Raw genomic sequence first — 16,967 nt, 5'->3', positions numbered from 1 at the left:
TTGCTATGCTTACAAGTTAGCAGAGTGAGGGAGGTGTGAAAGGTACTTGGAGTGCTTCATGGTAGACTTACCTCTTAAGCCTTAAAAAAACAGATAACATTTAAAGGCAGAAAGAAGGCACAATAAAGGAACCGTAGGTAGAAGCAGTATGACCTTGCATATATCTTTATTTCAAAGCTTATTTCACATAGTGTGCTGAAAGATTTCCTAAATAATGTGTCACTGAAGGAAATGGGAGAGCTATTCAAAGGGAAGGCAGGCATGTGTGTGCACACACGTGTGTGCATGGGGGTGGGGGTGTGTGATTCCATGGGTCAGCTGCTGCTGAACAGCCTTCCTTGCTGGGCATCTCTACTCTGAAGAGAAAAAAATTTAGCAGGGAGAAGAGCCTGTGTATCTTTCCCGTGAAATGCATTTGGGAATCTCAACACAGAAAGAAAAAAGTCTGTACTAAAATATTATATTTTTATTTTGTCGTTGTTCTGGGATTTGCTTTATTATCAGTAACCTCTGAGAAAATGCATTTCACTGGAATAGGACTATACGATGGTGACTTTAGAAAAAAACAATGTCTATCATATCCTTAACCATATTTAAGTGTTTATCAAGTGTCTTGAAAAGATAAAAGCTATTATTACATGATTTGACGCTTGAATTTTGAAAGTTGGGGACAGAAAAAGTCTTTGAAATGTCAATCTGAAGTATTAAATAAAACAGTACCTACACCACTATAACCATCTTCAATCACAACCAAAAGCTGTCTCCAGATACCAATGGCACATTTAAGTTATTTTTTAAACGTTCTAATAAAAGAAGTAAAATATATTTGTTTCAAATATAACCGTGTGTGCGCGCGCGCTTTAAAAAAAATACTGAGGAGCAAAGGTTAAATTCTGAACCAAACCCTTGGACTTAGTTCAATCCCATAAACACTGAAAGTAATAACAATCATGTTAACGGTCAACATCACTAGTAGTCTTTAATAATACAGCTATTCATCTCCCTAGAAGGAGCATCAGAAGTTGCTCTAATGCCCGCCCATCTGGCCCTTTACAAAACAAAACAAAAAAAAAAGGAGCGGGAATTTCTTCCAAAGACCTGTCTGTAACTGCCTCCTGTAGCATCCCACCCTACTCTGGCTTGCTAGAGGAACTACACACAATGACGTTTCAGAAAGCCCCACAGGTTAAGAGACGACACACATAAAAGCTTCCTATTTCAAACACGTTTCATATAAAGTCACCAAATGAGGTCCTTTAATGTGAACGAGAGCGAATAAAAAAATAGTTCCATTTATAATGGGGGGGGCTTTCTTATATTACCTTTTTTTGACTTGCTTTTGGAAATTTCAAAGAAAACTGCTGAATCCCTATATATTTAAGGCAACGTAATTTCACAGGCAACAACAATCTTGAAGGCAAATCCGTTAAATTACAATACACTAAGGCAAATCTCGAGCATTCTCAAGAGTCAGAGTAAAGCAATTCATTACAATTAGAGACTGCAGAACTGTGCCAGGCCTACGGGAACGCAATAATGCCGTGTCACGAACCTGCGCATTCCAAGAGAAACTTCTTCCAGACACAGAAATGAAGTCGGAGGGACCTGCTGCAGTGCTCAATCCCTAATAAACACGAACAATCGTATTCGAAGGAGTAAAATCGCGAGCTATCCGTTCCTAATGTTGACCTTTGTGGAAAGAAAGACTATCGAACTTTCACGAAGCTGTAAGCGCTGGGTGAGGGTGAATAATCGATTCTCAGAGCCAACATAAACACCGGGGGTGGGGCAGCAAAAACTGATCAATAGAGATGCGTCGGGAGGGCTGCGACCGAAGCGAGAAAGGCGGCGCTCTGCGACAAAACAGTAAATAGAGGAGAGGAAGTAGGGAGTGCGAAGGTTCCATAAACCTATGCGATGGGGGCTAACTAAGAACAACTTCTCAGACTATTCTCTCCCAAAATTGCTCCCTTCCCGGAAAGTTTCATCTCCCAGACTTGGATTCGGGGCCGCGGCCTTCTCGCCCGGCCAGCCCGCGGGCTCGGGACGCTCGCACAAACCCGCCCGCCTTGGGGGCCCGCGCAGGGGCGTCCCTCCCGCCGGCCGCAGCCCCACCTGTGCCTTCCAGACCTCGGGCGCTTCGGCACCGGCCGAAGAGCTCCCCGGCCGCAGCCCAGCGCCCGCTTCCTCAGACACGGCGCAGCCGCCGCCGAGCGCTCAGCCGGGACCAGCCCGCCGTTCCGCGGTTTCCTGCGCCCCGCACACTGGCGCCCGCACGCCGGAACTGACAAAGCCTCCGGAGCCGCGCGCCACGTCACGCTGCCGCGCCGCCCGGCCCGCCAGCCCGGCTCCCGCGTGACCCGAGCGCGAGCGCGCAGCCCGCGCAACTCGGCTTTCACGGGAGGCCCACTGGGCTTTTGCCCGGGGGACTCGTCCCCGCCTGCCCAGCCTAAATTCTGTCCACTCTGACCTTCTCAATGGTCTCTGGGGAGACGTCAGTCCACTTCGAACCCCTGAGTCCCGTAAAACTCTAGGGCGAGAAAAGGCTGGAGGGCGGAAGGCCCAGAGACAACCACTTGAGCCAGCGACTCAGCGCGGACCCCCAACCATGGTCTCCCGGCCACGTCGACGGCCCCGCGCTTGCGCAGTCTCTTGCTCTCCGCGGACCCCAGGCGGCTGGGGGGAGTGGGCGAGAGCGGTGGGCCGTGAGCGCTCTGACGGCTAGGGGGAGCCGTGTGCGCCAGAAGTCTGTAGCAGCACGGCAAAAAATGTTAAATTCCTGATTCCTAAGGTTAAATAGCAAGTGTGCCGATACCATTTATGATTATGGAAAGCTAACAGGGGAAGATCAGAGTAAACATACTCTACTTTTCTTCAGAAGTTCTTTAAAATTAGTAAGATAGCATAGCTGTGTGGACAGGGAATGCTACCTGCTTTTCCGGTCCTACAAGGATCAAGCCAAAGCCTGCCCCCTGCCCCCGCCCATAAGCCCTGAGGGGAGTTTAGGATGGAGAAAAATCGAAAGCGGTCTATGCTTTGGATACTGGCCCTAGATAGTAAAGATGCATATCTATGGAATAATGAGCCCAGACTCTTGCATCTTCCCATATAGAGAGAAGCACTAAGATCATGAACTTTAGACGTCTGTTCTTTGTGATTAGCGGTAATCTTTTGATGTTCTACCACATTTTTAAAGCAAAAAAAAAAAAAAAAAAAAAAAAAACCAAAACCAAAACCAGAAAGCCCCACAGAACTCCTACATATCCTGGTTCCTCCCTTATCTCTTCAGAGCAGTTCCTCAGAGTTATCTGAGAGGCTGTGTCCCAGGCAACTGTCCTTAGTAAGAGCCCTGAATAAAACTTAATCTTGAAACTTTTAGGTTGTATGTTTTTCTTCAGTCAAAAGATGTCAGATTTTATACTCTTGAATAGACCTGCCTTAAAAAACTATATACATATGTATACATACATATATATGATGTGCCCTGAGCTCTTAAGACTAAGTGACTTTTTAAAGGATGGCAGAGACTTAATTCCAGATGAATTGTTACTCCCCTCAATCAAAATTAATTAATGATGGGGAATATTGGATGACTACTGGGGGGGAGGCTTTTAAATTTAAAATCTGGCAGTGCCACTTGGTAGTTCTCTGGAGTCTCAGAAAGATAACAGCCAGCCATCCCAAAGAGAAAAACCTCTAAGGGTTGTATACATTAACACAGTGGTTTTAGATGATTTTGCTCTTACACACCTTAAAAAGAATTCTGAAAAACTGTGACTCTGTACCTTCTCCCTCATTTTTAGATGGAGCATCAAAATTTTTCATCTCACTTAGAGAGTTGCAAGGGATGCAAATTGTTTTATTGTAAATTGACATTCTAAAATGAAACAGTTACGTAACTTTGAATTGTAGCCAGTGGAACCTAAATACCAGATAATTTTATATCCATCATCAGTTTTTAAAACTATATTAACAAGCTTTTCTTTAATAGGAGGAAATTTTACATCATTCCTTTTCTTCTTAAACTCATATCTCCATATCACTTGATGAAATTTTATCCCAATATTTATTTATTCTGGTTAGATATGGCCCCCCAAAATATAATCAATAAAAGAAAAAAAATGGTAAATTGTACATCATCAGAATTAAAACCATTTGCTCTTCAAAAGACACCATCAAGAAATTGAAAATACAACCTACAAACTATGAGAAAATATTTTCAAATCATCATATTTTACATGTATTTCAAACATACAAAGAACACTTATAACCTAATAATTAACAAGGTAAGTAATATAATTTCAAGTGGGCAAAAGATTTGAATAGGCAATTCTCTGAAGACATACAAATATCCAGAAAGCACCTGAAAAGATTCTCAGTGTCATTAGTCTTTAGGGAAATGCAAATCAAAAACACAGTGAGATGTCATTACTTACCCACTAGAATGTTTGTAATAAACAAGATAGATACTAACTGGTGTTGTACAAAGATGTGGAGAAATTCAAACCCTCATGCATTACTGGTAGCAATGTAAAATGATGCAGTCACTTTTTGATAAACAATTTGTTTCTTGAAAAGTTATACATAGACTTGCTATATGACCTGGCAACTCCTCTCATAGGTGGAACTGTGTAGACATATGTTTTCATTTTACTTGGTTCAAAACATCAAGTGATGATGCTGTTATAAAACTCTTTTCACTCCTATTTATTTAGTTTGTTTAGGTGGATAGAGTTTCTCAGTTTTCACATCTATAAATATGAAAATTGAAATAGAATGGATGCTGAATTCTGTCTTGTTCTGGAAATAGAGTACATATAATACAAACAATAATACAAATACTTGTATACACAAAGTGCACAAGTGTACTTGACAGAGATGTTCATAGCAACATCATTTAAAACAGCCAAAAAGTGAAAATAATCCAAATATCAATCAACCAATGAAAGGATCTTTGAAAATGTGGTATGTCCATACAATGGAATATTGCTCTATCCCCAAAATGAATGAAATAGTGATATATACCACAACATGGATGAACCTCAAAAACACTATGCTCGGTGAAAGAAGCCAGACAAAGACATGTATTTGTTTCAATGATTTTTTTTTTAAAGAGACAGAAAGTAGATTATTGGTTGCCTAGGTCTGGAGTTAGTAATGGAATCGACTGTAAATGGGCACAAGGTTTTCTTTTTAGGATGATGAAAATGTTCTAAAATTAGATTGTGATGATGGTTGTACAGCTCTGTAAGTATAATAAAATTCATTGAATTGCACACTTAAAATGAGTGAATTTTATGATATATAAATTATATTTTAAACAGTTTAAAAAATATCTCCTGCATTGACTATGATAATTATTTATATTATATGTATTCTACATTTGGATAAATATTTATTGAAGAAAGAGTATATATTTATTGGAAATATATCTTGATGAGGTGAAAGCAACTCTTTTTCTCAATTAATTCATCTATTTGCACATGATTATCATTTATTTATAGAATGGGACAGAATTCAGCATCAATTCTATTCTACTTTTAATATTTAAAAATGTAAAGCCTGAGGAACTCTGTCTACATTAAAAAAAAACAGAATTAACAGAAGGAATTTTATAAGTGCATTGTCACTCAATTCTTCGAACTACTTCCAAATCATATGCCCTGAATCACTTTACAATATATCATTCAAATTTGTTCTTTAATCCAATAGATCCTTCTTCCATTCTTTTTTAAATTAAAGAATTGGAAATCACTTGATTGCAAAAATATCTGTCACCAAGTGGGTATAGTTATTTACTTCCTCAGTTTCTGGGAAGAACACCAAAAAGACTTTACTAAGATTGACCATCTGGTACCACTGAGGCCCCAGCATCCTTAGTGGTGCCACACTCAAGGTAGTGACTGCATCCCGCTAGTGGTGGCTGGGCACAAGAAGGGAGCCTCCACCTCTCTGCCACACACCCAGAACTTAGCTTCAGCAATAGGTCGCTGGAGGCAGGAGGAGATATGCTGGTGCCCTGCCCCTCCCAGGCAAACAGCCCTCCCACTGCTAGCTGTGGCACAAGGGAGCCCTGTGCTCTGTGCTGTACCAGTCTGGAGAGGAGTTTCTGCATCGCTGAGCTGGGAGGGTAGAGGGAGGGAATGGCTCTTGATAATACCACAGACTCTCACTGTTCTTACCGAGTTTTAGATCTTTTGAGGAGTGGTCTGCAGAGCGCGTCATGCTGTTATGCCAGAATTGGAATTCTCAATAAGCTGTTTTAATCGTCTTACTGAAAATGCACAAAAATCTAAAATCATGTTGAAGTTTTCATCTCTGTGTTTTATCCTCTATAACTTGATTAATTTGGCACCCCCTGGAAAACATTACCCCTGTATTTTAAATGATCACCATAATGTGTGTTACTTGGTTAATTTTCAGGCTCCTTTACTTGCGTAGGCTCCTTCCAAGGCAGCCCTTGAAATGTGCTCACTTATATGTTTCAGTAAAACTCACAGAAAGAAAAAAGATTTTATCAACAATCAGTTAAGACTGCTGACTCTTTCACTTGAACTCCCTTCCTGTCCTTGGTGTTGACATCGCTGTAGCACTTCTGGGATGTGGGTAAGGAGAAGTTGAGTTGGTTGTACATATAATTATGAGATATGTTTATAGTCAATTCTGTGTATGATTAAGTTATCGCTAGCCATCCTGTTGTAGTACTGACTTCCAGGAAAATTCCTGCTCTGCTGGCTTACCTGTTGCCCTAACATAAAGATGCCAGCTCAGGGTCATATTGCTCTGTGAATGTATCCTACAGCACACTGCATCAAAAGACAGGTGGAGGAGAAACAACGTTTGAAATACATGGGGCCAGAAGCTAATCTATTTAAAATTATTCCAGTCATCAGACTTGTAAAAGTATAAGCAAATAATTTCGGTCTCATCAATGACTAGTCAGAAACCTATATTAGTAGCTCTTATAAACTTGACAATTGTAAAAAATTATGACAGTATCAATATTGAATTGTGAAGATGAAATAAACTTTCCTGTACTATATTTTTAAAACTTATCCTAATAAACCATGCCCGAGGAAAAAAACGAATTCTCTATTTTTTTTATGGAACGTATTACAAAATCATTTTCATATGAAGAAGTAATGAGTATAGAGCCAAGAAAAGAAAAAAAGAATCACGAGATATGTTAAATACTTAATAAAAGATTTATATTATATTATTTTTCCGGATTTTGTGATGTCTGGACAATTTGTCAGCTTTTTCAAATTTGTAATTTTGGTGTAAAATTTGTAATTTTGGTGATTTATTTTTCATATTCTTAATAAATACTCACTTTTGTTCCTAATTTTGTTTTTTCTTACAGAAGTCCACCCAAATTATAAAAACAGCAAACATCACATCTTCCCCTGCTCCTAAGGCTGAAGAGGTACTTGAGATTAGCAGAAAATAATTGTTTTTATTTTATTATATCTTGCTGAGATAAAAATAAAAAGGGTCAGAGAGTCAAAACAGACTGATGAGAATCAGAGCTTTTATCTAGTATTAAACTTTACTATTATAATAATTTAAAAGAATACAAGTGACTATGAGACCCAAGCAAATAATGGAGATTTCCGAAACCACCAACCCAGTCCCCCGGGTTTTCCCACATCACCTAGGAACACACCCCGGGGCCCAGATCTACCCTTTGAGATCACCAAGTAAGGTATGCCAGGTATCACATAAAGGGAACTATTTCCGTTATGAACTATCTCCAGTTTATACTTAGATAATTATATGGCTGACACTGACATTGCCCAGTGGGCCATTCCATGGACAGCCATAAATTCCAGGTTTACTTACCTTAAACCATCTGCACGTACCATTTCATAGACGGGACTTTCCACTGTCTTTGCACCACTGTATACCTTGGCCCAATTAGCATGTTTGCGTGATTTGATTTGGTCATTTTCACCTGGGCATCCAAAGTTAGCAACAATTGGTTGTAGACCAGCTGCTAATACATAACTTCCAATTGATTTCCCCTGTCTTTTGTTCTCACCAGATTCTTCTCAAAAGTCATGCATTCTCGGGGGATTTCCCTGGTGGTGCAGTGGTTAAGACTCCATGTTCCTGATGCAGGGGGCCTGGGTTGGATTCCTGGTCAGGGAACTAGATCCCACATGCACACTGCAGCCGAGCGTTCTCATGCCGCAACTAAGAGTTTGCATGCCGCAACTAAGGAGCCCACCTGTCACAACTAAGACCCAGCACAACCAAAATAAATAAATAAATGTTAAAAAAAAAAAAAGTCATTCATTCTCTAACAATAGTGAAGAATTGGAAGAGGCAGGTGAGGTCTTTAAATGAAACTACCATTTTTTTCACACACTCTACACTATATCTGATTTAATAACATCCCCCCCGCCCCCGCCAAATACTCCTCCTTTTCTAAGACCTTTACCTGAAATATGGATGTCTAAGACAGGGAAAGATGGGAAGCCCTAAGGTTGGTTTAGGATGGTTTAAAGGCGATTTCTCCTCAAAGAGTATTTTGACTTGTCCTTTTATTTGGCATTTTTGAGATTTTTACACCCTGGGCAATGCCGGAATAAGATTTGGGGAGGTGAGAGCTGTGTGTTTTTTTATGCAAAGTAGGAGGAGTTTGTTTTGTTTTGTTGAGAAGTTCTAATATGAAAGTTTGATATGAAAGTAGGAAAAGAGATGTTAGGAAATAACACATAAGAAATTAAAATCTGGAAATTGATTATCTGGAGACTCCTTTATCCTTGTAAAGTCTTTGTGTGCCTCGAGTGGTGTGCCTGCCCCACTTTAAAGATGGTGATACATATCATGTACTTGTAGCTGAGTGCCTAGGACCACTAGTTCTGGAATCCGAGTGCCTGGGCTGAAAGCAACCTTCATGTCACAGTTGCTATTACTTAATCACTCTGAGCCTGTTTTCTCATCTGTAATATGGAGGTTTGATAATAGGACCTACCTCAGAGGGTAGTTATCTAAAGTAACTGAAATAACTTATTTATAGTTGTGCTCAATAAATATATATATATATTTTTTTTTTCTTTTTGCGGTACGCGGGCCTCTCACTGTCGTGGCCTCTCCCGTTGTGGAGCACAGGCTCTGGACGCACAGGCTCAGCGGCCATGGCTCATGGGCCTAGCCGCTCCGCGGCATGTGGGATCCTCCCGGACCGGGGCATGAACCCGTGTCCCCTGCATCGGCAGGCGGACTCTCAACCACTGCGCCACCAGGGAAGCCCTGAATAATTTTTTAAAATGTAATTTTATCTTCATTAAGAGTGAAGTTATTTTCTTTCAATCAAGAATTTGTTTCAGAGGGAAGGAAGGAAGGAAGGAAGGAAGACCTGGAGGGAAAGAGAGGCAGGGAAGGAAAAGAGGGAGAATAGGGATTGGGGAAGGTAGTGTTGAAAAGGGGGAAAGTTAAATAGAATTTTAGGAAAATCACTTTGGTATAAATTCTAAAAAAAAAAAAAAGAGGGAAATGTGAATACTATTTTAACTCTGTCACAGTGCCACTAATAAAAACAATAATATTACATAGAATTATTTTGATAACACAAGTGTTCTCAGAAGGAAAATCTATCAATACTTGTTAGTGAATTTTAGGAATGATATATGCCTATTTAAGTATTTAGGCATGTCATAGCCACTATAATTACAATTCCTGGGTGATAATGTAAAAGACTTAAGTAGAAGCCAGCATTTTAGTTAGATGAATGTGCTAAAAGTTTTATAAATTATAATAGATTCAGTTTCATCCAGGTTGTCCAGCTTGTTTTATCCACATGCTGAAAATATATTGTATTTTTCTCTTCATCTATTATATGATATTGTCAAGGGGGTTAGAAAACCCAAAGAGTGTATCACATAATTATGAATATAATTAAAAGGAAAAGTGTCCAAATTACTTTAGACATGAAGTGAGTTAGTTATTAGTGCATCCTTCTCATGAACTGATCTAGCTTATCACTGGTGATATAACCTAATTGGTCCAAGCTCATGTTGAAATCAATAGGATGACTCAGTATAAAATAAAACTCCTGGTAAGTGCATTATGTTGAGGACTAATGTGATAATATTCTAAAAGTTCTACATGAGGCTAGGTCTATGATATTATATTTTCCTTTGTTAAACTGTTCATCTATGAAAAGCATGCATTTGATGAAAGATCAATAACTATGATGTTCTTAGTACAGTATAATTTTCCTCTTGCAGACCAAATAGTGGGTGATGGACAAATGCATCATTTTAAAAATTGAATAATAAGTAAATAAAAGTAATTTCTTACCCATAGAGTTAGAGATACATATGTAGTCTTTGTAAATTCCATATTTCCATATAAAGTATACAGTCTGTTCTTTAGCAAATACATAAATATCCTTTAAAAAACCTATTAATTAAACTAGGGAAAACAATTCCTTTAACATTTCTTACTAACCTGATTTGGCTTAGTTCTGGTCAAATTGATACTTTTTATATTATAAAGAGGCTAATGACTTGCTCAGTAAACTACCTTATTTCCTATATACTTGTACGCATATTAGGTGGAGTTTAACACCAGACACGAAAGGTCTTATTCTGCCTGGCTTCAGGAAACATAAGCCACTTATAGTCAAGGTGAGTCCCAGAGGACACAGGCAAATGAGACGAATAAATGAAAGAATACTCACAGCATTTTGTAATACTGTTACTGTATTAGAAATGAGCAAAGACTGGCAACAAGTGGAGTGAGGAATGAGAAGCAGTGCACACTGAGAAGAGAGAAGACAGGCAACCTGGTAGATTGACAAAAAACTCAGAAGAAAAAAGTTGCCTCCTTTTGCATTTGAAGCTGGTTTTGCTATTGTGATGTACGAAGCCTAAATTTCCTGAATCCTTTAGTGCAGTTTGCCCAAAAATCCATTGTGTTTTGTTTTTGTTTAATTTTGGCTAGAAATTTTGGAAAGAGCCTCAGTATGTCTTGCTTACATGGTCCAGAAGAAGACAAATATGCGAATGACGCTGAACTGAACTAAATTAGGGAAAGCAAAGGCTCAGAAACAGGGTGTCCTTAAGACTGTAACCCCCTTGAGAATGTCTGGACATTTGGATGAGAGCATCAGATTTTCTACAAGAGGTGGAGATGGAGACTCAAAGAAAATGGCAATGCCCTTCAGTCAAAGACTAGCAAGAATACACCTGAAATCTGAACTTCTGTTTCAACACTGCTTGACTTTTTGTAGGAGAAACCTGTAAGTGGAATGTGAAAGAACCCCTTGATAAAACAGCAAAGCAGTTTCATTTTCTGCATTATTAAAATGGTGATTATATTTACGTATCCCATGTATACTTGTAAAGGTTTTCCAAGTTCTGTGTAATTAGGGATTACAAGCATCAAGGGAAGAGGATATCTTTAGTGCTGGTTGGCTAGTTAGACGTGGCTCCCTTCCCCTTCTTGAGTATATCACCTATGGGGAAGCTAAGAAGAAAAATATGTGATGAATTGCTGGTAGAAACCACTGAACACCAGGAATTCATTGTTGGACAGCCTCGATTGTCTTGGGGGGATTCCCCTTCCAGAACAGCTAATTCTTTTCTGGCATATTCAGGCAATTTGGATAGAAAGATCTAGGTCCAGAAATTCCATTCTCAGCACTCTCCGTACTTGGGGCTGACGCATCCCAGCCTGATGGTCCCCAAAACTGATGTTACAGCAGATGACACAATACTTGACACAGATCTGAATGCATCAGTTCATAGAGAGTTCAGAAGCAGAGATGCTATTCATGGGAAAAAAAAGAAAAGTCTGCTATTTTATGAAACTTTGCAAAAATACACCAAGGGTGACATTTTACAGTTAAAAATTTCAAACAGTTCTCTCCAGAAATTCTTTCTTTGTTGTTCGGTCATATTTATTTCCTGAACAGTCTGTGTTTCTTAGTCTTTTTTGCATGTTTGGATAGCTAACTGATGATGTTGCTTTAAAAATAAAGTCTCTTTTCCTAAAGTAATACAAACTTTAAGCAATATTATTTTCCTAATAGAGCTGCAAATACTTGGTGCCATAACTAATATATGAAGATGAGAAATCTAATAAATTTGAATTTATTTTTTTCTAGAGTCCCAGTTTGTCTGGAACACCTAAGTATTGTTATTGCCAACAAAAAAAGTTATTGGCTATTAAAAAAATCACATTCAGGACAGAAGTAGGTCTTGAGAATGCCTATTTCTTTTAAAAGAGCCAGTTCTGCCATCCAAAAAATTTATTTATTTTAATTTACATACAGACAAGTCCCGTGGTGTCAGAACACAGCATAACTAAGCATCACTGAACTTTATTTAGTCGCAAGGCTTGATTGTAACAGTGGGGTGCTTCTTATGCAGTTCTGAAGTGACAGAAATTAAAATGCTAACAAAATCAAGTTTAAAACAGCTCACAGAAAACTGTGTATATATTAAGCCTACTCTCAGAGTCTCTAAATTACTCCATCAGAGTAAGTTAAGTAAGGACTTTTGGAATTTGTTTAATTCTTTTAGATAAAAACAGTTTGTATTAAATTTTTTGAAAAAATAAATTTGGGGCGATAGTAATAAATAGCATTTTTGTGAAGCCCAACTCTGTGGAAGGTCCTCTGCTGGCCATTTTATTTCAACCCCACCTCCCCAACAATGAATCAACAAGGAGGCAATTGTCGGATGAAGAAATGAAAGCTCAGAAGGTTTATGTAATATATTCTAAACCACACAGCAAGTATCTGACAAAGTCAAGATTCCCAAAGATTTTCAGAATTATTTTGTTGAAATTAACATTTTGCTGAATAACTACTACTGTATGTCCAGTATGAGTAGTTTCCATATAATATCTTTGAATTCCTCCAAAAGCCATATGGAATGAGGTTTATTTACATTCAGTAACATGATCAAAATCTCATGGCTAGTAAGTGGTAAAGCTATAATTTTTTTTTTCTTTTTTCTTTTTTTTTTGCGGTACGCGGGTCTCTCACTGTTGTGGCCTCTCCCGTTGTGGAGCACAGGCTCAGCGGCCACGGCTCACGGGCCCAGCCGCTCCACAGCATGTGGGATCTTCCCGGACCGGGGCACGAACCCGCGTCCCCTGCATCGGCAGGTGGACTCTCAACCACTGCGCCACCAGAGAAGCCTTAGACCTATAATTTAAACTGGAATCTTTGACTTTAAAACGTCAGCATTTCCTACTATAACACAGCGTCCTGTTGGTTATCTAGTTCTCAAGAGGTGATATCCTTTGGAAGAATCTGAAACATCCTACTAAATAAAATTTTACCAAGACTAGAAATTTGGTGGTTTCTTCGATTTAGTTCCAAAAATAAACATATACTTGAATCATGAACTCTCAAATGGGCTCATGTTAGAATCCTTACCGCTATTACCTACTACCTACATAAACTTGGGCAATTTACCCTCAAAGCTTCAGTTCTCACCTTTATATAATTGGGATAACAATAACTACTTTGGAGGACTGTGCTAGCCATTAAATAAGATAATGTACGCAACACTCTGTACCCTACAAAGAGGCAGCAGTTTGGAGTGGTTAAGAGCAGAGACCCTAAAACCAGCTGCCTGAGTTCAAGTTCTGAGTCTGTCATGTCGGCTCTGTGATCTTAGGCAAATGTACTTTACCCATCTGTATCACCATTTCCTCACTGGTAAAACGAGGTAATGATAATAACTGCTTCATGGGTTAGTATGTGTAAAGTGCTTAGGAAAAATTGTTCCATTAAATTAAATGTGCCTGGCATACTGTAAGCACTATTTAAGACGCTGTTAAATTTTAAGAATACTTTGAACATAGTAGATGCTGAATATGTAGATGCAGAGTAGCTACTTTGCAGTTACTTGGGTGATTTGAATATTGTATAAATATAAAATATTATAATGGGACTTCTCTGGTGGTCCAGTGGTTAAGAATCTGCCTTCTAATGCAGGGGACTCAGGTTCAATCCCTGGTCAGGGAACTAAGATCCCACATGCTGCAGGGCAACTAAGCCCCTGTGCCACAACTACTGAGCATGTGAGCCACAACTAGAGAGGCTGAACCACAGCTAGAGAGAGAAGTCCGCACACCGCAATGAAAGATCCCGCATGCCATGACAAAGATCCCGTGTGCCGCAACTGAGACCCAATGCAGCCAAAAATAAATAAGTAAATAAATAAATATTAGAAAAAACAAATTTTAAAATGTTACAATATATAATACATATTATAATATTACATATATATTATAATATTACATATATTATATATTTAATATATATATTAAACTGGAATTAACATTTTTGATCTTTGGAGAAGATTCCTTTATTGCTATTAAAGGAACATGTAAAACTAAACCAGTAGCCCCAGAATGATTAGTCTTGTAGCTACCTTAATAAGTTCCCTGGAGTTGGGGAGTGGGGAAGTGAGGTGGAGAGGACGGGATTAAGCATATTTTTCAGATTTGGGGGTTAAGCAACTGATTGTGCCTCTAAGTGCTATTTACTGAGATGGGAGACACTGGAGAAGGACTGCACACAAGAGAACGAACAACTGTTTAGTGTCTCCCAGGTACCGAGCATTGTGCTAGGCACTTTGTATACATATTGCATCATTTCACTCTCAGCATCACCCTATGGGTATTACTCTCTCCATTTTATAGATCTGTGAAAATCTTTGAAGAAGTGAGTTGTGCCATACAGGCAAGTGAATCAACTTGTCAAATAAAAGAGTTTTTTACCTGAAGTGGTAAGAATCCCCCACCCCACCCCCCAACCTCCTCCCCTGCCCTTAAGCTCTGAAATTTACATTTATATTTATTTTGTTGTGTTGGAATAGTCACTGCTGAAACCCAAAGAGACCCTTTCCTATTATCCCTGTAGTCCTTTATTTAATACCTCCATAGACAAAGAAACTTTTGAGATGTGATGCAGGCTATAAAACTTCAGTAATAACTTGGAAATCCGTAGTTAGATTACTCTGCCCAGAAATGTCATGGGAGTTGCTGTATTTCTCTAATACTTGCTTTAGGCACAGACATACTAACATGGAGCTAAAATTCACCGTGTAATAATATTGCACATTCACTTAGTAATGTTACCTGTATCAATTTCAACATTAATATAATGTAATTGGTTGCAGCTGAAAGCAAATCAAAGTATATGTCTCTACTCCAATCTTCTGAATAATGCATGCCATCTGCATTACCTCAGACATTTGGGAACAAAATGCATTAAAGTAAGCAGAACCTCAAGTGGTCAAAAGAATTTGTCTTTCTAAGGGTGATACTTCTTAACTTTCTAACAAAAAAGACATCCTGAATCAGAACCCTTGATGTTTTCAAACAAAAGCACCACTAGAGGAAATTGTCCTTCGTTTTAAAAATTTACTATAGTGCAAATATTAGGTAGAACCACACGAAGCACTGATACAAGCACTTTCATATGGTTCCACCTAATAGATCATAAAGAGTATAGTTCATAAATCTCAGGGAACATTAACTACCATAGTTATTTTTTAAATCCTTGCATCCTTCAAAAGTCCTCTTTCATTCTGATGGAAAACAAAAACTGAAAGCTTTCTAAACTTTACTAAGTATTTATTGCTACTATTTACTTTTTAAATTATATTACAATATTCTTATAATCAAGCTATACTGATTACAATAGATATATTTACAATCAATATATTTGTTCTTTGATTTTAAGATCAATTCTTGATATCATGAATATCAATAATAACTATATTTTATGCTGTGTGATGCTCCACGGTGTCAGCATGCTTGGGCAGATATCACCTTGTGCGGTCCCTACGACCCTTCATTTTAGGTGGCTGTTATTATCACTCCAGCCCTCACAGCAGACGTGTGGCAAATACTACCCACATCTTATGGAAGAGGAAACAGAGGCTCAGTGAGGTGACCTGCCATGAAGGGGCTTGGCTAACCCAGATCTCAGGAGTCATAGCTCCTGAGTGCAATATATTTGCTACTTCTCTGTTAAACAACCTGTCCAGCAGTGACTCAGTTATTGGGGGAAAAAAATGGATTCCAACACCACAGTCTGAAGGAGGCACTGCTGTCAGACAGGACACATCCCAGGATGTAGAATCCCTGACTCCTCTCTCCCCTCTGGGCTCTTTCTGTGCTCCAGCCCCCTTCGGGCAGCTTCCCCACCAAAGTCAAGAGGAAGCTCATGGCCATGGCAGGTGGAAGCTGCAGGGGCCATAGGGGGAGCCCTTCCCTCGCCCACAGGGGTTGCCTGGTGCCTGACAAAGCTCCAGAGCCTGCTGCCTCTCAGCTGCTAACCCAAAATCAGCAGCAGGAAAGCAGACCATAATGTGGAAGAGGAAGACTTTTTTTGAAAATGTGATTTTGTTCCTGGGGAATTTAAAAATTAATTTTATTCCCACTGCTCTTTTTGTGTATGGGAGGTTATTTTCCCATGTGCTGGCACGAAGTGACCTCTTTATTAATTTTCTGTTGATGATTATGAAGGTGGTAGAAGGGCAGGATTGGCTGGACCAGGGCTCTGCATTCTTCAATGTGCATACATGTCCTCTGAAGGCTTTAAAAAACAGATTCAGATTCCACAGGTCTGGGGTGGGGCCTGAGATTCTGCATTTCTGGCAAGCCCAGAGGGAATGCCAGTGGTTCTGGTCCACAGACCACATTTTGAGTAGCACGGCACTAAATCACTTCAAACGATCCTTATATCCTGAAGGATCTATGAGAATAGGCTACATCTAAAGATTATTAATGATTTTTATGTTTTCTGGAAGCAACAACAACCAAAAAGAAAAACTAGCTGATTTTACTTTTCCTTTGTTAATTTTTCTATGGAAGTGTCTGAATGCAATAGAATTCTTTTTCCTAGTGTCTGGGAATAAACCAGATGTTGGGTCGAACAGGTGTTTCTCTCTTAGATAGCCAGAGCCACAGAGAAATGCAGGGGCTAC

At 39.1% G+C, this 16,967-nt stretch overlaps 1 protein-coding gene across 9 annotated transcripts in view; it reads right to left on the bottom strand.

The window, feature by feature from the left end:
• Positions 1-16,967, bottom strand: part of SPART (spartin) — a 270,881-nt gene that overhangs the window by 38,868 nt on the left and 215,046 nt on the right. For 2 of the 9 annotated variants that reach the window (XM_027116501.1, XM_027116500.1), the window contains exon 1: positions 2,116-2,253. The exons of 4 other annotated variants lie outside the window; for them this stretch is intronic. The gene's annotated coding sequence lies outside the window, so the exon portion shown is untranslated. Of the gene's footprint in view, positions 1-1,552; positions 1,625-2,115; positions 2,255-2,470; positions 2,775-16,967 lie in introns of those variants that run through there. 3 more of the 9 variants (XM_027116503.1, XM_027116505.1, XM_027116504.1) reach the window with 3 other exon arrangements.

The sequence above is a fragment of the Aethalodelphis obliquidens genome, unplaced genomic scaffold (assembly GCF_003676395.1).
Source record: "Aethalodelphis obliquidens isolate GAN/ISIS:26980383/991018 unplaced genomic scaffold, ASM367639v1 scaffold16, whole genome shotgun sequence".
Lineage (NCBI taxonomy): Eukaryota > Metazoa > Chordata > Mammalia > Artiodactyla > Delphinidae > Aethalodelphis > Aethalodelphis obliquidens.
The sequence above is the reverse complement of the archived record's forward strand: the minus strand, read 5'-3'. Positions and strand labels throughout refer to the sequence as shown.